Source organism: Pleurodeles waltl, chromosome 9 (assembly GCF_031143425.1).
Source record: "Pleurodeles waltl isolate 20211129_DDA chromosome 9, aPleWal1.hap1.20221129, whole genome shotgun sequence".
In the NCBI taxonomy this organism is placed as follows: domain Eukaryota; kingdom Metazoa; phylum Chordata; class Amphibia; order Caudata; family Salamandridae; genus Pleurodeles; species Pleurodeles waltl.
The window spans coordinates 658,380,437-658,405,635 of record NC_090448.1 but is presented as its reverse complement, the minus strand read 5'-3'; positions in this window follow the sequence as shown (position 1 = coordinate 658,405,635).

Here is a 25,199-nt window from a genome sequence, read left to right as displayed (position 1 = left end):
CTGATTAGCAGAGCCTCAGTGAGACAGTTAGTCACTACACAGGTAACACATTCAGGCACACTTATGAGCACTGGGGCCCTGGGTTACCAGGGTCCCAGTGACACATACAACTAAAACAACATATATACAGTGAAAAATGGGGGTAACATGCCAGGCAAGATGGTACTTTCCTACACCCCTGCACTAATCTCACTTGGTTTGGGAGTTTCTGGGTGATATTTGTGGGACCCCCATTAGTCAGGATGGCATTAGATGGGGCCTGGCTTGCGGCAGCTCTGTTCCGCAAGTCCTACTCCATTGCTCCAGGTCACACCCCCAGCTGGGACTGTTTGTTGACCGCAGTTTTGTCGAGGTAGGCTGCACCGAAAGCCTCCTTCCCAGCCAGGACCCTGTTGACAAACCTCTTGAAGGTGACAGGAGCTCTTTTTAATCTAAAGGGCATCACCCTAAACTGGAAATGGTCCTCTGGGATGGAAAATACAGGTCTCTCCTTAGCCCCTTTAGTTAAGGCAATCTGCCAGTACCTGTATGTTAGAATAAATGTGCTCAGAGTTCAGGTGTGGCACTTGGTGGGGCTGCCGTGGGTACCGGAACCCTTGCACTAGACCAAGGGCTGTTAGAGTGATCAGTCACTCCTAACTCCAGCATCTTGAATGCTGACCCTGACTTTGTAAGCCTGTAGATTTTACTAAAAGGCATTCTGTCCCCCAGAGTCAATATCTGTGGTGAGCCCCAAAGTCAGTGAGATGCAGTGAGAGGTGAACTGCTTTAGCAATTGGTGACAGTCTCTCTGCTGCTGCAGAGTAGGGGAGAGGACAACACCTTCCACTGACCCATCTGACTCCTTACAAGTTAGGAGGTCAGGGAGAGGTTCAGTCTCCTCCTCTACTCCATCATCTGTCACCAGGAACATGATGACAGCGGACCTCTCATAGTGGGGCTTGAAGCAATTGACATGTAGGACCCTCAAGGGGTTACTGGGGAATCTTGAGATCCACCAGGTAGGCGACCTCCTCCGTGCGTTCCTTCACCTCATTGGGCCCAGACCAGCACTCCTGCAAGAAGAGGTGTTCCACTGGCTCCATTAACAACACTTTTTGACCAGGCTAAAACTCAACCAGAGTGGCCTTCTAGTCATGCCAGAATTTCATAACGTAATGGCTGGCATCTAGATTCTCAGTGGCTTTCTTCTAAAAGCACTTCATATGAGTCTGGAGTACCAGTGTGTAGCTGAATACATCCTGGGGGACTTTCTTGGGAGCTTGCTCCCACTCCTCCTTCACAAGGCTGAGAGACCCTCTGACAGATGCTCAATGGGGTTAAAACATACTCCCTTCGGTGTCATTTCTCTATAAATAAACAACAGACATGGTAAAAGGGCATCCCACTTCTGTCTCAAGGGCTCAGACAGGCCCATGATCATGCCTTTGAGGATTTTGTTGAATCCCTCAACAAGCCCATTAGCCTGGGGATGAGATGGTGTAGAAAAAGTTTAGGTTACTCTACAGCCATCCCACATTGACTTCATGTATGCAGACATGAAGTTGGTACCCTGGTCAGATAATGCTTCCTTTGGGAGACCACTCGGGTAAAGATCCTCATCAATGCCCTGGCCACTGTGGGTGCAGTCACTGTTCTCAGGGGTATAGCCTCCGGGTAACCGGGGGTATGGTCTACCAGGATGAACCTGTTGCCTAATGCAGTCTTGGGGTCCAATGCCCAACAATGTTGATGCCCATCCACTCAAAGGCAGTGCCTTCTACAGGAATGGAACCAGTGGAGCCTTTTGCTTTCCCCTTAAATTCCCCCTGGCCTGGCAGGTAGAGCATGGCCTACAGAATACATCTGAGGAGTGGCTACAGACATTGTTCCCTACAGAGCGGGAGCCACAGACTTAATTCCTAGACGGAGCTGGGGTGGGATTATGTCCCCCGGCAGTCCCTTAGCCTCGAAGGAGGTACCACTAACAAATTAAAGGTGCCATACAGTTCCTGCAGCGTGGGTTGGTGCAGACTTTGTTCCCTGCAGTGTGGGAGCCGCAGATCTCAATTTCTGGCTGTAGCTGGGGTAGGACTATGTCCCCAGCATTCCCTTAAGCCAGGTGGAGGGGCAATTAACACGCTAAAGACTCCATACAGTTCCCACAGCGTGAGTGGCAACAGACTTTGTTCCTCACAATGCAGGAGCTGTAAACCTTATTATTGGTCACAGCTGGGGTGGGACTATGTCCCCCAACAATCCCTTAGCCGAGGAGGAGGGGCAACCAATGAGCTAAAGACACCTTCTAGTTCCAGCAGTACAGATGACCACAGAAAAGTTCCCCGCAGTGTGGGAGCCGCAGACCTCTTGTATGCCTGCAGCTGTGGTTGGAGTACGTCCTCTAGCAGTCCCTTATCCTAGGAGGAGGGGCAAACAAACCATGCTAAAGGCAAGGCATCCACTTCCCTCAGCGCAGGAGGTTGCCGGCTTTATGCCTCCTAATGCAGGAGCTGCAGACCTCATTTCCGTCTGCAGCTGGAGTAGGACTATGTCCCCCAGCAGTCTCTTATCCTGGTGGGAGGGGCAACTAAGGTTCTAAAGGTGCCCTCCAGTTCCCGCAGCGCCGGTGGCCACAGACTTTGTTTCATGGGTTTCCTGCAGAGCAGGAGCCAGAGACCTCATTTCTGCTCACAGCCTGGGTGGGACTATGTCCCCCAGCAGTCCCTTAGCCCAGGGGGAGGGGCAACTAATGTGCTAAGGGCACCATCCAGGTTCCTCAGTGTGGGTGGCCACAGACTTTATTCCATACAGCGCGGGAGCTGCAGACATAATTTCTGGCCACAGCTGTGATAGGAATACATCCCCCAGCAGTCCCTTAGTCCAGGAGAAGGGGCAACCACTGCATTCCTGCAACACAGGACGCACCCTGGTGCATGCCCGGGCAAAGGCCAGGCGAAGATCAGTCTCTTCTGCGCCCATCAGAGTCCTGAAGGGGCCAGGCTGGGTCACCCCTCTTGGCGCTTCACTTTGGAAATTGAGCCTGGACGCACTATTGATAAACTACTGGTAATGGCTACCTAAGGTTTTGCTCTCACAGCTAGTTGAATTTTGTCAGGGTTAATGCTCGTTTTTGCTTGGCCCATCTGCTGCTGTTATCTGTCTAATGTTGAGTTGGTTGAAGAACATCTTAAACGGGTGTACCTAACCTCAAATATACTTTATTGCTGTGGTGATACATCAAACTGGGGTATTACAAGTAACTAAAATCTGCCATGATGGTGAAAAGTAAAGCCATTGAAAAATTACCTGAGCTGGGGAAGACGGAAAAGCAACCAAGACATTCAGCTGATAATTGCACCCTTTATGAAATGGAGCTCTTGGCCACAAAGGACACTGGGAAAAGGGCAGGAAAGGGTGGCAAGGGAAACATTCAAACTTTTTTTAATCGGCCTGCCATGACTGAAAACAGTGTTGGAGGTATGGCCTTGGGGTGATGGAGTAGGATGCACGGAGTGGCGCTCATGCAGACAAGGCCCCACCTGATGCTTATAACAGTCCCCCTGAGCTGTGAGTAGTGAGGAGGGGGCCCCCCAAGGGAACATTGGAACTGGGCCTGACCTAGATGGGGTCTTAGTGGCTGGGGAGCTGAGAGAGAGCACAGCCAGGGCAGCTGGGTAGTGGCATCCCACAGAGGGTGTTGCAAATAGGAGTGGAGAGACTGGGGTGAACGCCCACCTTGGGGACCAGTCGAGCAGGTTAGCACATGACAGAGGAGTCCCTAGAAGGGCAGAGCACAGCATTGGAGAATGGGAGTGGCTGGGGCAGTGGAGTGAAGAGTGGGGATGCCCAGGGATCCACAGTGGAGGGCCCCCGCAAGCCCTTAAGTACTGATATGCCAGGAGGACCATGAGAGTAACGCTTTGAGGGGTGAGCAAAGTGAGACTGTAGGGTGAACTGGTTAACCCGGGGTGGCAAGTGGCCCTATTAGAGCACCCTCAACAGACCAGACAAGTGTGTTGGATCGCATGATGCTGTGGCACACAGAGTTGAGGTTGCAGATGCAATTTGCACACTGCATGCTGCTTATAACCCACAAGGAGTGAAGGAACATGGTGCACAAAAGTGAGAACACACTAGAGATGGAGTGACACTGTAGAGTAACATAAACAAAACCCTGCTTGAGCATTAGGTAAATTGTACTCACCCTGAGGGCTGGAGAACACATAGGGGAGAGAGCATTTTCTACACCAGCACCGACTCTATTGACCCCCACAGTCACAAGCAAGAGCACCAGCAAAAATGGCCAAGATTGGGGCGGCATGCCACCAGAAGGCACAGGGGACGGGATGATGAACGAAGAGGGCTCAACCACGCAGTCTGGGCAACCAGGGTGCCCCTCCCTCCAGGACATTCTGCAAGCAATAAACATCTCCTGAGAAGTATTGGAGACCAAGATAGATGCCCAGTGAGCAGATCTAGGATTCTTAATGGACAACCACTGTTGGCTGGTGGAGCAGGTTGCAGTACATATAAAGACCTAACAAAGATTCTGTCTGCCTGACAACTACATGTGCTCGCCTGACAACTATGGAAGCAAAGAACCACACACCGGAATTGTAGATGGAAGACACCAAAAATAGATTGAGAAGGAATAACATCCATGTGGTAGGATTACCTGAAAGAATAGAAGGTAACAATATGCTGACCTATCTGGAGAAATGGCTCTGGAAGGAAGTAGCGACAGGGAGCTTCTCATTTTTTGCACTAGAGAGAGATCACAGAATACACACAGGGATTACTCATTTAGATACCTTCCTGTGTACCCCAGAGGTCAATGCTTTAGTATATCTGGCCAGATCCATATCTGATCATAATCCAGTACTTTTACAACTGAATTGGGAAAGACCCAGACCTCCTATCTCCACCTGGAGGTTGAAACATAAATCCCTGGAGGATCAACCATTCCATGATATGATCAGAGAAAAAAATCAGTCAATATTTTGGGAATAGTAAGGATTTGACCGCGTCCGTTCAAGTAGAGTGGGATGCTTTTAAGCTGGTGATCAAGGGTCAGTGCATAGAGGGCCCAATGGTAGTCAGGAAGACCCTGATGAGTGAGATGTTGATGGCAGAGCAGTACTTCAGAGGTGAAACAACGGCAGTCAGGACACCCAGAGGTACAACAGTCATTAATAAATGCTTAGGAAAAGGTGGCAGTTCAGGTGGTAAAAATTAGGTGCTTTGACTATAAAAAAATATACGGAGCACACCCACACTGAGCGGGACAGAGCTGGGGCATTGGTAGCTTGGCTAGTGAATCCAAATAAGAGGGGATCTCCACTTTTGGAAATTGAGGGGTACAGACAGGGCAAAATTAATCATCACGTCTTTTAATACTATGTGAAATGTTATAGCAGCACCACAAGGCATGACGAGGGATCTGGGTGACTTTTTATATCACCTACCCGTACCTCATATAAGTAACGAGGAAGCGGACTCTTTGGATGGAGACATCACAATACAGGACATAAGTGCTGCAATCAAGGGGCTGGCGTGAAGTAAGACACAAGGGACTGACAGGCTCCCCACTGAGTTTTATAATACCTATGCGGAGGAGTTGGCCCCTAAATTAGCAGAGCTCTATAAAGCAGCAAGGGATTTGGGCAGACTCCTCAGCTCAACGTGTGAGGCCCCTACTGAAACCGGCACATGACTGCTAAGCATACAGACCGCTGTTGATGTTAAACATCGACTATAAAATTTTAAGTAAAATCCTAGCTACTAAAGTCTTGCCACTCATGACTGAGTTGATACATCTTGATACTGGAGGCTAGCACGTATGACTGGTGGGAAGCACAGTTTTTGTGGTTAACACTGAAAGAGCCTTTGACAGCCTAGAATGGGGCTTTCTACATGGTGTAATGCTGTGCATGCGCTTGGGTATAGGCTTTGTGCAATAGACTAGCCTGCTGTGTTCAGCACCAATGGGTAGGGTTTGCATGGGCTGAACCATTTCGGAGAGCTATGGGATAGAGATAGGGACAAGGAAGGGATGCCCCCTCTCCTCACTACTGTTTGCTCTGGCTATTGAGCCATTATCCAGCCTGGCTAGGTAAAGGGGACTCGTTATTGGGGTTTACAAGTTGGAGCGCTCCTTCATCAGATAGGGCTCTATGCAAATGACCTATTAATTCTCCTTAGGAACACTGAAGCGGATCTCGGATGTGTCAGGAGCTTGCTCAGTGAGTTTGGCTGCCTCTCGGTGTTAAAAAGTGAACTTGCAGAAATTAAGGGGGTCATTACAACCCTGGCATACGGTGTTAAAGGTGTGGTAATACCGCACACAGGCCGGGAATTATGACCGTGGCGGAAACCACCAACATAGACAGCCACTTTAACACTCCGCCCGCCACGGCAGTACAGACAAGCAGCGCGGCGGTCACCGCCAACAGACAGGCGGAAGACAATGTACCGCCCACAGTATCACAACCCGCCAATCCGCCACCTTTTCCGGGGCGGATTCACCGTGGATAAAAACACGGCGGAAACAGCTTTTGCAATGGGAAAACGCTCACCTTAACACACTCCACGAGGAAGGAGGACACCATGGAGCCGGAACTACAAATACTCCCTGCCCTTGTGTTCCTGCTCATCTACGAACACCAGCAACGGCGGCGCCGAAGACAACGGTGAGTACTGCACCTACGACATAGGGGAGGCAAAAGTCAGGGGGACACACACGCAACACCCCCACCCTCGCACATTACAACACACACACCAATGCATTTCCAAACTTCACAGTAACAACCCACAACCCCCCCGGAAGAATGCAAAGACAAAAGGAAATCAGTTCAAACATTGTAATGTATCAAAATACAGTTACCAAATATATACACATTCCAGATTTTATACATTACGAGAAGTAGTGGAGGTATGCACATATCAATGTCCGTGCACCACTGGGCCCAAAATGCATGGGCGAGGCCCACACTAGATACCTGTCCACAAACAGAGAGAACACTGCAGGGGCATCAGATAGAAATACAACAGGCACCTCAGGGGGAAGGGAAGGGGGGGGGCACCTCAGCCGGATTACAGCACCACGCCAGATCCACGACGGGGCTCCATGCCCATTGATGTATCCTGGGGAGTGCAAAGCCACAGTCTCTCAAGTTTCTACAGTGGGTGAGTTGCCCACTGTACCATCCTGGGGAGTGCAAAGCCACAGTCTCTCAAGTCTCTACAGTGGGTGGCTTGCCCACTGTACCATCCTGGGGAGTGCAAAGCCACAGTCTCTCAAGTCTCTACAGTGGGTGGCTTGCCCACTGTACCATCCTGGGGAGTGCAAAGCCACAGTCTCTCAAGTCTCTACAGTGGGTGAGTTGCCCACTGTACCATCCTGGGGAGTGCAAAGCCACAGTCTCTCAAGTCTCTACAGTGGGTGGGTTGCCCACTGTACCATCCTGGGGAGTGCAAAGCCACAGTCTCTCAAGTGGATAACAGTCTCCACTGGTTCTGGAGGGCGACTGGTGCCCAGACTGCATCAGGCTCCCCGTGACCATTCCTGTTCCATCACTGTCCCAGCTGCAAATGGGATAACGATGCTTCATGTGGCGGTTTTATCCCTGTCCAGCGGTGCTCTGGCATGTCGGTCCCTGCCCTGTTGAGCGGTGCTTTGCCCTGTTCAGCGGTCTTCACCATGGCGGTGTTTTCCCTGTTCAGCGGTGCTTTGCCATGGCGGTCTCTGCCCTGTTGAGCGGTGCTTTGCCTTGTTCAGCGGTGCTTTGCCCTGTTCAGCGGTCTTCACCATGGCGGTGTTTTCCCTGTTCAGCGGTGCTTTGCCATGGCGGTCTCTGCCCTGTTGAGCGGTGCTTGCCATGGCGGTCTCTGACCTGTGCATTGGTGTGTGGCATGACGGTCCCTCATTGCCCAGCGGGGCTGTGGCTGCCGGGATCCTCCTGGGCACTGACTCTGGTGGTGGTCTCAGGACCAGTGACGATTGTGCTGCCCTCCTGGGCACTGACTCGCCCTCCTGGGCATTGACTCTGGCGGTGGTCTCAGGACCAGTGACAATTGTGCTGCCCTTCTGGGCAATGACTCTGGCGGTGGTCTCAGGACCAGTGACGATTGTGCTGCCCTCCTGGGCAATGACTCTGGCGGTGGTCTCAGGACCAGTGACGATTGTGCTGCCCTCCTGGGCACTGACTCTGGCGGTGGTCTCAGGACCAGTGACGATTGTGCTGCCCTCCTGGGCATTGACTCTGGCGGTGGTCTCAGGACCAGTGACGATTGTGCTGCCCTCCTGGGCAATGACTCTGGCGGTGGTCTCAGGACCAGTGACGTTTGTGCTGCCCTCCTGGGCACTGACTCTGGCGGTGGTCTCAGGACCAGTGACAACAGTGCTGGCGGTGGCGTCCCGGCCACCGGGGAGGATGGCGCCCTTCTCCGCTGTGCTGCTCTTCCCAGACTGTGCAGACTTCTTCTGGCCCTTCACCACCTTTGGAGGAGTCACAGCTGACTCTGCAATCCCCCTGGGACCCTTGTGAGCAGTTTTGCCGCCAGGATCCTTCACCCTGTCCCGTCGGCCACTTTCCAACTTGAGGTGCTTTACAGGGGGTGGACTGGCAGTGCTTTGGCTCCGTGTCACACTGGCTGCCCTGGTGGCCGGTGCACTCCACACACCTTTAACACGCACCACTGGTACAGGACTTTTTTTGGCTGAGGTGCTACTACGGGACCTATCAATTGGAGGGGTGGGGGTGGGGGCAAAGAGGTCAACGTTGCTGAGGAAGAGTTGCTGACGAAGACTGGGATGGGTAGCTGGAGGGGGTCTGGGAGTGGAGGAAGAGGAGGTGGTTGTAGGAGGTGTAACTTTAGGTGATTTGGGTGCAGGTGCAGGTACTGGAGGCTGTCGTGAGGTGGATGGCTGTTGGGTGTGTGGGTGCCCGCGTTTGTGTACTTTGGGAGGGGGCGTCACAGACACACTGGGAGTGGACACAGGGGACGTGTAAATGGTAGTGGGGGTGGTGAGTGCAGGTGAGCGGGGTGTGGTTCTGGTTGTTCTGGTGCGAGTCCTAGTGCCTGTAGATGTAGTGCATGCAGGTGAGAGTGTAGACGACACTGGGAGGGAGGAGGGAGACGACGACGAGGGGGACACAGTGGAGGCAGTGGATGTTGCTGTGTCTGTATGTGGGTGATGCTTGCGTGAGTGCCTGTGGGTTGTGTGGTGCTTATGTTTGCCTGAGCTACTTGTGTGTGTTGAGTTGTATGCATGCTTGTCTGATGGTGTGCTTGGGATAGGCTGGGGTATAGGGGATTGGGTCTGGGTGGAGGAAGTTGGAGGGGGAGGCTAGACACAGGGACAATGGCTGACATCAGTGCTCAGGCCAGAGATTGCAGGGTTCGATGAAGGGCAGCCTGACCAGAATGAATGCCCTCCAGGAATGCATTACCGTGTTGCAACTCTCGTTCTACACCCTGGATGGCATTCACAATGGTAGACTGCCCAACAGTGAGTGACCTGAGGAGGTCAATGGCCTCCTCACTGAGGGCAGCAGGGGTGACAGGGGCAGGGTCTGAGTTGCCTGGGGCGAAGGTGATGCCCACCCTCCTGGGTGAGCGGGCACAGGGCGAATGCTGAGGGGCTGCTGGGAGCGCGGTGCTGGTAGGGGAGGTGGCGGCTGTACCTGTAGAAGTGGGGGGCACAGATGGTGGCGCCACCACAAGGGAGCTCCCATCGGCAGACGAGTCCGTGTCACTGTTTGGTGATCCGGTGACCGACGTGAAGCTCCCCTCCGTCCCACTGGTGTATTCAGAGTCTGTGGTGTGGCCCTCCATGGCCATGTGGGATGCAGCTCCCTCGTGCTCCGGTGCCACTGTACATCCGCCTGATGATGCTGATGCACAAAAGAACAGGGAGAGCAGAAAAAGGGGGGGGTGGACGACAGAAGAAAGACAGGTTAAGTGCATGGCTTACCGCTTCCGTTGGCGGACAATACAGACACAGCAGCCCCCTGCACTACGCCGTGCTCTTGGCCTCTACAGATGCAATTCCTGGGATCTGGCCTACATGGCTATGGTGGACATCTGCACACATAGATGCCACAGGGGCCTTAATACCTGTACTTGGCACTCTACTGAGGTGGGGCGGAGTGCCACATGGCCTGCATTACGGAGGGGCCTAGCATACGGAACCAGCCCTGGCCTAGGGAAACCCACAGCCCTCCTCCCCCACCTAGACCCCTCCACTGCGCGCAAAGTCCCCAGAATGAGAGTGTACTCACCCCCTTTTGTCTGCTGTGATGCCCTCAAGCGCCCATTCAACTCCGGGTAGGCCAACGCCAGGATCCTGAACATCAGGGGGGTCATGGTGCGACGGGCACCCCGTCCCACGTTGGGAGGCCATCCCCAGCTGATTCTCTGCCGTCTTATTGCTCCACCGGCGAATGTCCTCCCATCTTTTCTGGCAGTGGGTGCCCCGTCTCTGGTGGACCCCCAGGGTCCGGACGTCCTTGGCGATGGCACGCCAAATGTCCTTCTTCTGGTGGGCGCTGACCTACATGACATGCACAGGGGAAGAAGAGAAGTCATTACCAATTGCACCGTCAATGTGAGTGGCCCCCATCCCTACCCTTGCCATGTGGCACATGCATTCACAGTCCTTCATGTTCCCTGAACTCTGCCCCCTTCTAACTAACATCCAGCCCTCTCCACCCAGGCATAGCCCATACAACGTGCTCCCTGTGTACTTACCTGTTGGTCTGGAGGACCGTAGAGTAGCGTGTACTGGGGGAGGACCCCGTCCACGAGCTTTTCCAACTCCTGAGCAGTGAAGGCAGGGGCCCTTTCCCCAGACGCAGCAGCCATTGTCTCTTCCAGACCGAGGTCACAGCAGCACTTGCAGTGTAGGTCCTCTCCTGTCGAAGATCAGGTATCGAGTGATTGAACAGATAGAAAATGTCGGTCACGTCCGCGGCGGTGACATCTGCGGCGGTGCATATCATCACCACCGGCGCACTTCATTATTGGCTCCTGGGACCCATACGGTCCTATGTTAACCAATGCAGCTACCTCACATCCCATTGTCCCAGTTTAGAGGTCAGGCAGCCGCCATTTCAGGGGCCCACATGGCTTAATTTACTACTGCGTCACACATACCTAGGCCTACACTCAACACACATAAAGGAAGAGTTTTGTGTTTGGTGTCGTGTTCTGTGTATCTGTGGGCACATACCTGGAAATTTGTTGACTCTGTGGTCGCTGTTGTCCTTCCTAGGCGCCGTCAGCTGGGACATTTGAGAAGATGGTGGAATCCTCTGGTGTACCGACCGCTGGTGGACCTGTTGACAATGGAGGAGCGACATTTAATCATCACCTACAGGTTTGACCGTGCCACTATTCAGGAACTATGTACCCAGTTGGAGCCAGACCTGATGTCACCAATCCGCCATCCCACTGGAATCCCCCCTGACGTGCAGGTGCTGCCAGTGCTCCATTTCCTTGCAAGTGGGTCTTTTCAGACAACAGTGGCCATGGCATCAGGGATGTCCCAGCCTATGTTTTCCACTGAGTTGTTCAGAGTGTTGTCTTTCCTGCTGAAACACGTACGGAGCTACATCGTTTCCCTCAGGTGGAGGATTTGGCTACAGTTAAAGGTGACTTCTATGCCCTTGGACATATCCCCAACATCATAGGTGCTATTGATGGCACCCATGTAGCTCTGGTTCCCCCCCCCCACAGGAGTGAACAGGTGTAGAGGAACCGGAAGAGTTATCATTCTATGCATGTACAGATGGTATGTTTGGCAGACCAGTACATCTCCCAGGTAAATGCTATGTTCCCTGGCTCTGTGCATGACGCCTACATCCTGCGGAATAGCAGCATCCCTTATGTGATGGGTCAACTCCAGAGGCACCGGGTGTGGCTATTAGGGGACTCTGGTTACCCTAACCTGTCCTGGCTATTGACCCCAGTGAGGAATCCCAGGACAAGGGCAGAAGAACACTACAATGAGGCCTATGGGTGGACTAGGAGGGTGATCGAACGCACCTTCGGCCTCCTGAGGCCAGGTTCAGGTGCCTCCATATGACAGGTGGTTCCTTATTCTACTCACCGAAGAAGATGTGCCAGATCATCATCGCCTGCTCGATGCTCCACAATCTTGCTTTGCGACGCCAGGTGCCTTTTCTGCAGGAGGATGGTCCAGATGGCGGTGTTGTGGCAGCTGTGGAGCCTGTGGACAGTGATGAGGAGGAAGCTGAGGAAGAAGACATAGACAACAGGGAGTCAGTCATACAGCAATATTTCCAGTGACACACAGGTGAGAACATTTTATTTTACTATTACATTCCCTTTCACACTTCTACCTCTATCCTGTCTGTCATTTAGTAGCAGTATTTGGTAATTGAGTTGTACCTTTCCATTACGGTTTCACAGGTGTGGTTACCAACGTGTGTCATCTGCCTGTATCCTTCATGGACTTGTGATGTGTGACATAAGTATGTTGGCTTTACAATTGAACACGCATTTTGACACTGTCATTGATAATACAATTTTACCAAATCACAGACTGACTCCAGATTGTTTTGTGCTTCAAGGGTGTTTATTTACGTGCTCAAAAATGGAGGGGGGTTGTAAAATGGTGATGGGGGACGGTGGAGGAATGTCCATGGCAGAGTCCAGTCTATTGGTCACACAGGTGCACTGCCCATATGGGCATAGGAAGTGGAGCTGGGGCAGTTTAAGTATGGACAGGGTAACAAAGTGGGACAGTGGGAGGACAATCAGGGTGGTCTCATTTCCTGGCGGGGGTCTTGCCATCTTGCTCTGTCCTGTTCCTGGATCTCAGGGACCGCTTGCGGGGTGGTTGTCTGTCTGCAGGGGGTGGGGTGCTGGTGTGGTGGTCCTGTGGCGGGGCGTCCTGTCCACTAGCGCCGGCGGAGGTGGTGGGCAGTTCATCGTCCTGGCTAGTGTTCAGGGGCCCCTTGGAGTGCCACAGTGTCCCTCATGGTCTTCTGTATGTCCTTCAGCACCCCTACGATGGTGCGCAGGGCGGAGCTGATGGTTCTGAGCTCCTCCCTGAACCCCAAATACTGCTCCTCCTGCAGGCGCTGGGTCTCCTGAAACTTGTCCAGGACCGTCGCCATCGTCTCCTGGGAGTGGTGGTATGCTCCCATGATGGAGGAGAGGGCCTCGTGGAGAGTGGGTTCCCTTGGCCTGTCCACCCCCTGTCGCACAGCAGCCCTCCCAGTTCCCCTGTGTTCCTGTGCCTCCATCCACTGGACCGTGTGCCCACTACCACTGCCCCCAGGTCCCTGTTCTTGTTGGGGTGGTGGGTTATCCTGGGTTCCCTGTAGTGGTGGACACACCGCTGATTGACGTGTCCTGGGTACGGAGGTATGGGCCCGCTGGGTGGGTGCTGTGCTGGTGTTACCAGAGGGTGGAAGGTCAGTGTTGGCATGTGCCTGTGCAAAGGGAACCGACTGTCCCAAGGCCCACGATGGTCCGGACTGGTCATCAGGATCCAGTACGGCAGAGCTGCTGTCGTCACTGTGGGCCTCTTCTGTGGGTGGAGTGGAAATGTCTGGACCCTCCTGTGTGGTGACGTTCCGTAGTGGTCCTGCAGGGATATAAGAGCATGATTATTGCATGTGTGTGTGTAATGGTGTGCAATGGGTGGGTGTGCGTGTACCCCAGTGCAAGCATTCCTGTGTGTGGGTTTGTGTGATGATGGTTAGGGGGTTGTTATGGATATGTGCAGTGAGCATGCTTTGGTGAGGGGTGACCATGCTTAGTTGTGTCATGCAGGGCTTGGTGTTGGGATGGGTGGTTTGTGTTATTAGTATATTAGTGAGGTGTTGGAGTGATAGGGGAGGGGGTGAGGGTGGGGGGGTGTGATAGCATGCAGGTAGGGTGGGGGATATGATAGTTAAGATTTGACTTACCAGTGTCCATTCCTCCACCGACTCCTCTGAGGCCCTCTGGATGCATGATGGTCAAGACTTGCTCCTCCCATGTTGTTAGTTGTCGGGGAGGAGGTGGGGGTCCGCCGCCAGTCCGCTGAACCGCAATGTTGTGCCTGGAGACCGCTGAACGCACCTTCCCCCGTAGGTCGTTCCACCTCTTCCTGATGTCCTCCCGATTTCTTGGATGCTGTCCCACAACGTTGACCCTGTCCACGATTCTTCGCCATAGCTCCATCTTCCTGGCTATGGAGGTGTGCTGCACCTGTGATCCAAATAGCTGTGGCTCTACCCGTAGGATTTCCTCCACCATGACCCTGAGCTCCTCCTCGGAAAACCTGGGGTGTCTTTGGCGTGACATGGGGTGGTGTGGGTGATGTGTACGGTGGTGTAAGTGTTGATGTGTGTGGTGATGTGTAGTGGTGTGTGGTGTTTTGTGTGTGGAATGTTGTATGGGTGATGGTGTTGTGTGCCTCTGTGTGGTGGGGTTCTCAATTGCTGTGCTCTCTGTCTCTCGGCTTCCTCAAAATTTCTGGTCGTAGGGGTTTGTGGGTGATGTGGGTGTGTGTTTTATATTAAATTGGGTGTGTGGGAGTTGCATTTGTATGTGTATCAGGTGTGTGTATTTGGAATTGTCCAATGTGGCGGTGTTTTGGAGATGTGTGTGTATTTTGAGCGCGGCGGAGTGTACCGCCAATGGAATACCGCGGTTGAAAGACCGTCGCGTGGATTCGTGTGTCGTGATAGCATGGGCGTGTTTCTGTTGGCGTGACGTTGGAGGAATTGTTTTCGCCAGTTTATCACTGACCTTTGGTGTGGTGGACTTGTGTGGGTGTCTGAATTTTGGCGGATTGCGAGATGTGGGTCATAATAGCTGTGGCGGAATTCCGCGGCCGCGGCAGTGTATTGGCGGTCTTCTGCACGGCGGTAAGCGGCTTTTACCGCCAATGTTGTAATGACCCCCTAAGTCTTTTCCCCATGAAGGAGGGCCGTGGGCCACCAGATAACTTGGGATCCTTTTGGTGGGATCCTCATTGCCTGCCCTACCTGGGGGTTAATATCTACCATGAGACACAGGACCTCCTGGAGGAGAATTTAGGACTAGCCATCCGGTCACTACGAACCCACATAGGCTTTTGGAGAGCCCTGTTGGTTGTGTGGTGGATTGCCCTGTTGAAGATGGTGGCACCACCCAGGTTGTTAAATTTCCTCATGACACTTGGTATATGGATACCCAGAGCACTGTTCCGGGAGTTGGATTCCCTGATCGCCTCCTTTATAAGGTAGCACCTACCCGTACCTCATATAACAAACGAGGAAGCGGACTCTTTGGATGGAGACATCACAATACAGGACATAAGTGTTGCAATCAAGGGGCTGGCGTGAAGTAAGACACGAGGAACTGACAGGCTGCCCACTGAGTTTTATAATACCTATGCGGAGGAGTTGGCCCCTAAATTAGCAGAGCTCTAAAAAGCAGCAAGGGATTCGGGCAGACTCCTCAGCTCAACGTGTGAGGCCCCTACTGAAACCGGCACATGACTGCTGAGCATACAGACCGCTGTTGATGTTAAACATCGACTATAAAATTTTAAGTAAAATCCTAGCTACTAGAGTCCTGCCACTCATGACTGAGTTGATACATCTTGATACTGGAGGCTAGCACGTATGATTGGTGGGAAGCACAGTTTTTGTGGTTAACACTGAAAAAGCCTTTGACAGCTTAGAATGGGGCTTTCTATATCGTGTAATGCTGTGCATGCGCTTGGGTATAGGCTTTGTGCAATAGACTAGCCTGCTGTGTTCAGCGCCAATGGGTAGGGTTTGCATGGGCCGAACCATTTCGGAGAGCTATGGGATAGAGATAGGGACAAGGATGGGATGCCCCCTCTCCTCACTACTGTTAGCTCTGGCTATTGAGCCATTGTCCAGCATGGCTAGGTAAAGGGGACTCATTATTGGGGTTTACAAGTTGGAGCGCTCCTTCATCGGATAGCGCTCTATGCAAATGACCTATTAATTCTCCCTAGGAACACTGAAGCGGATCTTGGAGGTGTCAGGAGCTTGCTCAGTGAGTTTGGCTGCCTCTCGGTGTTAAAAAGTGAACTTGCAGAAATGAAGTCTTTTCCCCATGAAGGAGGGCCGTGGGCCACCAGATAACTTGGGATTGTTTTGGTGGGGTCCTCATTGCCTGCCCTACCTGGGGGTTAAGATCTTCCATGAGACACAGGACCTCCTGGATGAGAATTTAGGACTAGCCATCCGGTCACTATGAACCCACATAAGCTTTTGGAGAGCCCTGTTGGTTGTGGGGTGGATTGCCCTGTTGAAGATGGTGGCACCACCCAGGTTGTTATATTTCCTCATGACACTTGGTATATGGATACCCAGAGCACTGTTCCGGGAGTTGGATTCCCTGATCGCCTCCTTTATAAAGAGAGCAGGTCCCAGAAGAATGACTTTGACCACTTTGTAGCGCCCAAAAGCCGAGAGGGGGGGGAGGGGAGGTATTGCAGTCCCTGATTTTGAAATGTATTACCTAGCAGCGCAGCTCCAGTGGTTTACACAATGGTTGACGAATAGATAGACATGAGCTCGAGTGGTGGGACAAGGCATTCGAGTGCTTAACCCCTTCGCTGCCAGGCCTTTTCCCCCTCCTGTGCCAGGCCTTTTTTTGGCTATTTGGGGCAGTTCGTGCTTAGGCCCTCATAACTTTTTGTCCACATAGGCTAGCCAAGCCAAATTTGCGTACTTTTTTCCCAAAATCCTAGGGATTCTAGAGGTACCCAGACTTTGTGGGTTCCCTTGAAGGAGGCCAAGAAAGTAGCCAAAATACAGTGAAAATCTTGTTTTTTTTCAAATAAATTGGAAAAAGTGGCTGCAGAATAAGGGTTGTGGTTTTACCCCTGAAAATGGCATCAACAAAGGGTTTGTGGTGCTAAAATCACCAGCTTCCCAGCTTTCAGGAACAGGCAGACTTGAATCAGAAAACCCAATTTTTCAACACAAATTTGGCATTTTACTGCGACATACCCCATTTTTACGATATTTTTGTGCTTTCAGCCTCCTTCCAGTCAGTGACAGAAATGGGTGTGAAACCAATGCTGGATCCCAGAAACCTAAACAATTCTGAAAAGAAGACAAAATTCTGAATTCAGCAAGGGGTGATTTGTGTAGATCCTACAAGGGTTTCCTACAGAAAATAACAACTGAATAAGAAAAATATTGAAATTGAGGTTAAAAAAACTGCAATTTTTCTCTGTGTTTTACTCTGTAACTTTTTCCTGCAATGTCAGATTTTTTAAAGCAATATACAGTTACATCTGCTGGACTCTTCTGGTTGCGGGGATATATAGGGCTTGTAGGTTCATCAAGAACCTAGGTACCCAGAGTCAATAAATGAGCTGCACCCTGCAGTGCGTTTTCATTCTATACCGGGTATACAGCAATTCATTTGCTGAAATATAAAGAGTGAAAAATAGCTATCAAGAAAACCTTTGTATTTCCAAAATGGGCACAAGATAAGGTGATGAGAAGCAGTGGTTATTTGCATATCTCTGAATTCTGGGGTGACCATACTAGCATGTGAATTACAGGGCATTTCTCAAATAGACGTCTTTTTTACACACTCTCTTATATTTGGAAGGAAAAAATGTAGAGAAAGACAAGGGGCAATAACACTTGTTTTGCTATTCTATGTTCCCCCAAGTCTCCCGATAGAAATGATACCTCACTTGTGTGGGTAGGCCTAGCGCCCTCGACAGGAAATGCCCCAAAACTCAACGTGGACACATCACATTTTTTGACAGAAAACAGAGGTGTTTTTTGCAAAGTGCCTACCTGTAGGTTTTGGCCTCTAGTTCAGCCGGCACCTAGGGAAACCTACCAAACCTGTGCATTTTTGAAAACTAGAGACCTAGGGGAATCCAAGATGGGGTGACTTGTGGGGCTCTGACCAGGTTCTGTTACCCAGAATCCTTCGCAAACCTCAAAATTTGGCTAAAAAAACACATTTTCCTCACATTTCAGTGACAGAAAGTTCTGGAATCTGAGAGGAGCCGCAAATTTCCTTCCACCCAGCGTTCCCCCAAGTCTCCCGATAAAAATGATACCTCACTTGTGTGGGTAGGTCTAGCGCCCGCGACAGGAAATGCCCTAAAACACAACGTGGACACATCACATTTTTTGACAGAAAACAGAGGTGTTTTTTGTAAAGAGCCTACCTGTAGATTTTGGCCTCTAGCTCAGCCGGCACCTAGGGAAACCTACCAAACCTGTGCATTTTTGAAAACTAGAGACCTAGGGGAATCCAAGATGGGGTGACTTGTGGGGCTCTGACCAGGTTCTGTTACCCAGAATCCTTCGCAAACCTCAGAATTTGGCTAAAAAAACATGTTTTCCTCACATTTCGGTGACAGAAAGTTCTGGAATCTGAGAGAAGCCACAAATTCCCTTCCGCCCAGCATTCCCCCAAGTCTCCCGATACAAATGATACCTCACTTGTGTGGGTAGGCCTAGCGCCCACAAAAGGAAATCGTCCAAAACACAACGTGGACACATCACATTTTTTCATAGAAAACAGAGGTGTTTTTTGCAAAGTGCCTATCTGTGGATTTTGACCTCTAGCTCAGCCGGCCCCAGGGGGGGCAGAAAAGGCCTACGGGGTCGCTCCCCCTGCGTGATATTGGCACAAAAAAAAAATTCCGGTGCCTAGTGGTTGCTGCCCCCTTGGGGGCAGATTGACCTAAAATCGGCCGATCTGCCCCCAAGGGGGGCAGAAATGGTCTAAATACAATTTGCCCCCCAGGGGAGCGACCCTTGCCTAATGGGTTGCTCCCCATCTCTAAAAAACAAACAAACAAAAAAAAAAACACAAAAAATTATTTGCCCTGGCGCCTAGAGGTTTCTGCCCCCCCTGGGGGCAGAAATGGCCTAAAATAAATTCCCCCCGCAACCCCCGCCCGGGAGCGACCCTTGCCTACGGGGTCCCTCCCCCTGCGTGACATTGGCGCAAAAAAAAAATCCCCGGTACCTAGTGGTTTCTGCCCCCCTTGGGGGCAGATTGGCGTAGCAAAAATCAGCCGATCTGCCCCCAAAGGGGGCAGAAATGGCCTAAATACAATTTTCCCCTACAGGGGAGCGACCCTTGTCCAAGGGGTCGCTCCCCATCTGTAAAACAAAAAAAAAACAAAAAAAACAAAAAAATCCCTGGTGCCTAGTGGTTTCTGCCCCCCTTGGGGGCAGATCGGCCTAATCAAAATAGGCTGATCTGCCCCCCAGGGGGGCAGAAATGGCCTAAAATAAATTTTCCCCCCAGGGGAGCGACCCTTGCCTAAGGGGTTGCTCCCCTTGCGTGAAATTCACGTGTAAAAAAAAAAACTCTCTGGTGTCTAGTGGGTTCTGTCCCCCTTGGGCGATGCACGCTGACGTCTCGGGGGGGTGGGGGGTCGGGGGTGGGGGGCTCGGGGGTGGAAGGGGAAGGGCTTCCCCTTCCATCCCTGCCTTTTTTGCACATGGGGTGAGCGCTAGCGCTCCCCCCATTTCCGGGGTGCAGGACTAGGTGATCTCATCCAAGGCACCCGGGAACTGGTGCCTTGGACGAGATCACCTCGTCCAAGGCACCCTAGGGGTTAATGACCTAATAGGAGTGATGCTGAAGGTGAGTAGGCCCGGGTGGAGAGATGCAAGAGTTTCATGTAATGAAGAAGTGCTGGAATAAGAGCGTACAAAAAACAGTGTACCCCGAACTTCTGGTCACCATGCTATCTGTACTGCCTCATGGACGACTGGGTCGCCACAGTAGCGACTTTGATGGGAGACCTGTTTAGAGAGGGGAGCTCCTGCCATTTGAGGACTTTCAATTGGAGTTGGACATACCACAGTGACCCTTCCTGCTCAATGGTGCAGTGCCAGCGGCCTTCCGCAAACACTGGCGGATGGACTCTGTAGAACCACAAGTGCATATGGGCTGTCGCTACATCTCTCAATCTTCGGGAATCTTCAAAGCACTAAATTGCCTATGCAGGAAGTTGAGGGAAGATATGATTAGACCACTAGAAACCTTGCGAGTGAAGTGTGAGGAAGACCTGGGGATCTCTACTGTATATCGGAGAGGGAATGGGAATGCATCTTGGAAAGAATCCTCAGGGTGTCCTGGAATGCAAGGTTTAACTTGATTAATGATTACATACTACATAGAGCATATCTCTCTCCTCTTGGAGGCATCAATAAATTCTATCATATGACTGACTCAGCATGCCTTGGCTGTGGAGAAGTAGGAGCAGTATGTTGTGGGACTGCCCAACCCTGACTAGTTACTGGGAAGAGGTTGCCAGCACCGTTGCTTCAGTAATAGAAAAAGCGGTCCCATGTACTCCCGGCCATTGTCTTCTCAGTTGGTTTCCACAAACTGTTAAAATTATAGTCACTAGTATATTTCAAGACTTAGCTTTCCTAGTTGCTGAAAGGGAAATTACTGGACACCGGAAGATCGCTGGGGCACCCTGAATAACGGCTTGGAAGATGGAGCTAGAAAAAGGGTGGAGGTGGGGTGTGCGAAGGAAGAGTGTTGTTGAGAGAGGTAGGGGCCTAGGATCTATCGAAGTAGCTAGAGCCTAGGAAGCACTAGTTGAACATCTGAATGACCCAGAAAATGACACTCCAAAGTCTTCACCAAGTAAATCACTTCAGCCAGCATTACACTAAAACGGTGATGTCTGTAGATAGCTCTTCACCTACAGTAAAGTTTCCATAGGCCAGGGACTGGAAAGGCCCATCCTACTGAAGAGGGGTTTGGCACAAACCAGGTGTACAAGGTTGCAAGTGTGTGTGAATCAAAAGAGGGCGGGATTATCAGTATTGATGATGAGGAGAGGTTTGAGAGTGTTTGAAAGGGGATTGAAAGTCTATGATTGTCAATATTGTTTGCTACATCTAAAACCTAATACAATTTGTTTTTTTTAAAAACAGTCGCAGCTGAGAGCACAACCTGTTCCACCTAAGGAAGTGCTTCAGAACCTGCAAATGGCAGGCCTTACTATCAAGTCTAGTAAGTGCCAGATAGGGTAGGGATCGCTGCTCTACTTGGTACTGCAAGTTGGTGGAGGCTAGATACAGCTCCTCCAGGCCAAAATTCATACTGTCCACACTTGGAAACCCCTTAAGACCCAGACTGAGGTGAGAGACATTGTGGGCCTCACTAGATATTTCAGGAGATTTGTCAAAGTCCATGGCTCCCTTGTTGCTTCCTTAGCAGAGCTGACTTCCAAAAAGCAGTCCAAAAAGGTGATGTGTAGAGATGCGTGCCAGAACACTTTTGACACCTTGAATGAGGCCATGTGTACAACACCCATGTGCAAGGCTCCAGACTTCTCCAAAGAGTTCATTGTCCAGATGGGCGCCTCAGAGCATAGTATAGGGGATGTGGTCTTACAGTTAAACAGAGGGCCTAGACCAACCTGTAGACTTCATTACCAGGAGGGCACTTCACAGGGAACAAAGGTGGAGTGTAATTGAAAGGGAACCCTTTGCAGTGGTCTCAACCCTGAAGAAGTTAAGACCATTTTTGATTGAGACTCATTTCCAGGTTCAGACAGGCCCCTCAGAAAGCTAATGTAGAAGAAGGGTAAGAATCCAACACTGTTGAGGTGATCAATGTCCTTACAGAGAATGGACTTTACAGTGAAGCATTGTCCTGAAACTGACCATACCAGTGCTGATGGTCTTTCCAGGTTCTTCCACCTTAGCAATGAGAACTCCCATGAATAAGGCTTTCAGCTGGGGGGACAGATGTTAGATTAAACATTCTTAGTATGGTATTCCCCCAAACATTTTGCCTTCACTCAGTCTGTTGTGCTGAATTTGTTTTTATTGCCTCTATGACTGGGCAGCTTACCACTGCTAGCCAGTGCTAAAGTGCTTGTGATCTCTCCCTAAAATACAATAAAAATGGTCTACATCTAATGGTGCGTTTATTTTACTTGTAGGTCCCTAATAAATAGTACTACATGTACCTAGGGCCTGTAAATTAAATCATACTAGTGGGCGTGCAGTACTCCTTGTGCCACCCACTAAAGTAGCCTTCTAAGAGATGTCTCAGACCTGCTATTGCATTGACATGCAGTCTTAAACTGCCATTTCGACATGGCAAGTTAAACCTTTCACTAGGCTTAAACCTTCCTTTTTAATACATATGTCACCCCTAAGGTAAGTCCTGAAGGCTCATCGGGCAGAATGCATTGTATTTAAAAGATAGGACAGATGTACTTTTTTCATATTTTTTATTGACATTTTTGTTACCATAAACAACAGAGTAACGCATTGTTCAAGGGGTTCAACTTGTTCAGGTATGAACATCTGGACTCAATCCACACTGTTATGGACACATTCTACATAGTTCAGTTTCTCCCAGAGTCCCAGGCCCTCCTGACCCCCTTCACTCTCTGTTATATTGTGGGATTAACAGGGGCCTGACATCAAGGGTCTCTGTCATCCTATTAATAATTTCTCCCCAGTTAGCAGGTCTTCCTCTGCTGCTTTGTCTTGCCTTGTGAGCCTAATATTTTATTTGTCTGCAATAGCCCATTCTTGATTTATTCTCTCTTTATGACGTTTCATCTGCTTCAGGCTTCTTGCCTACTACAATGGGCTCCACAGAGCAAAAACTGCTGAATTTTTACATAATTTCTCTCCAACAGACCAAGAGCTACTTTTGAGGATTAAATCTGGGTCTCCATTAGATCCTTGTGCTGCTAAAACTTTCAATCTGGCCCCTGAGCATATTGCAGATCTCTTAAAAAACAGAAGCATATTCTACAAACAGGCATGTTTCCTACTTCTTAGAAACAAGCCTCTGTTACCCCTCTTCTGAAAAAACCCAATGTTGATCCGGAGGATTTTAAGAATTATCGCCCTATCTCTTTGCTCCCTTTTCCTGCCAAAGTCGTAGAAACATTTTTAAATCAGAAACTTGTTGATTTTATTGAAACAGAGAGCTCCTTGGATACCTCACAAAATGGTTTTAGATCCAGCCATAATACAGAAACCGCTCTTGTGACAGTAGCTGATAACATTCGGCACCATGTTGATCAGGGTGGTGCAGCCATTCTACTCTTGCTTGATTTGTCTGCTGCATTTGACACAATTTGGCCTGCTCGGATGATTCAACGGCTGGAGGAGATTGGAGTTGGCAGGCGCGTTCTCAATCTACTATCTTCTTTCCTCACCGCCAGATTCCATGGCTCTGCGATGAGTCTGACTCTCCTTAGCATCTGTGTGGTGCCTCTGGCAGCCCTGGTCTGGTCCTTTGGCTTTGAGGTTTAATCTTATGATGATGTCACGCAGATAATGGTGACGATCTCCAATGATATGACCTCTGTCACCCAGTCTTTTAGGCAGTGTATGTCCAGCACTGAAAAATGGATGAGCAACAATTCGCTCAAATTCAATGCTGGAAAGACAGAGGTGCTGGTTTTTGGTGCCTAGTACTCAATATGGTCTGGTAACTTGTGGCCTGAGGAGTATGAATCTCTTCCCACTCCTGTGGATTCTGCCAGAAACCTGGGTATCTTAGTAGATAATTCTTTGAACTTTAACACCCAAGCTAGTCACACGTCCAACACCTGTTTTTATATCAGAGTACTGAGGAAGATTTTCCCTTTCATTCCTGATGAACTACGACAGATGGTTGTCATTGCTCCCTCTATCTAAATAAGGGTAAGAGAAGTATTAACAAGTTGCAGGTGACCCCAAAACGCTGCTGCTCAGCTCATTTTGAATATTCCCAGGCAGGTTTCAGTTAGGGAAGGTCTGCAGCTCTTTACTGGCTTCCCATCAGAAAGAGAATTGCTTTCAAAGTCTTGTGTATGGTCCATAAAGCCCTTTATCTTAAACACACGGATATCTTAATGGCATGTGCCATTGGTATGTACATGCAAGACCTTTCAGAACTACCTATCACACACTGGCAATTGTCCCTAGATGTTTTAGAGCCAGATAGGGAAGAAGGTCTTTTTTGGTGGGAGCAGCCAAATTATGGAATATCTGCCGCATGATATTGCAGATGTGGGAATCTTCCCAGTCTTAAAAAAAACTACTGAAAAATTGTCTCTTTACTCAGAATAGCTTTGACTGAATAAGTGCTCCTCTGCCTTGATACCATCTGGTTTAGTGCGCTCTTTAAATGCCTATAACATCACATGGCATAATATTGTTTTGCTGACCATCGTCACCTTGTTTTTTTTCTGCTAACAACCTGGTCATTGTGCGTGGAGTGCAAGTGCAGTGTGTTTATCAGTCTTTGCAGGCCTACTATAGTTGGACTACACAGGCCCACGTCATTAGCATATAATAAATGATTCAGTGCTAGAGTGCGGAGATGGGAGGGTGGCTGTTAATTTCATCAAGAGCAGGAGAGAGGTTGGCCATGAAAGGTTTGAAGAGGCATGGAGCCAACACACACCGCTGTTTTAAGCCTTGTTGTGTGTACTGCACCACTACAAATACAGTTGCTTGAGGCCAGGGCCTGACAGCTCCTTGCACCACTGTCTATGAGCCAGCCATTATATTTACTGACTGCTTAGCTGTGGGGCTGACTTCAACCTGGCGCATGTTGTGGCCTTTTATTGCTGTTGCGTGGCCGGCCGCTATACTTACTCATTGATTATCCTCAGGCTGACATAGAGCTGGGGTCTGTTGGGGCCTTTTACCACTGTCACATGGCTAGCCACTATACTTGCTACCTGTGGGCTGCTATTTTAGTGCAGGGGCCCGCTGAGGCGGATATGGCTGCTGAGTGGCTGGCTGTGTGCATCAAGGTCTACCCGTGGACCTCCTGGATGGCTGTGTCTGAGGTTGGCTTGAGTTGGGCAGCCTTGCATATAGACCATTGGGAGGCCCAGGTCTGTTGTTCTGACTGCCCTATTTGCTATAATTGTTCCTCCTTACTGTGTGCCACCCAGCCACTGGGCAGTTGAGGCAATCCATTGGTGCACTAGCTGGTTGCATACCCAAATTGCCAACTTCTGCTCAGGTGCCCTGACTAACGGCACCTGGTGGGTAGTTCTGGATCTGGCCACCGACCGGAGCTGTACTGCTACTAGTGATATTCTTGTCCCTGCTCTCCCTGAATGCCCTCTGCCATGGGCACGGCGGATTAACGACAAGCCAAATTGCAAGTTTGACAAACACAAATCCGCTATGCCACAGGAGCAACAGGCCTCTGGAGAACAGGATCTGGAGAAGACCACTGTGACGAGAGGT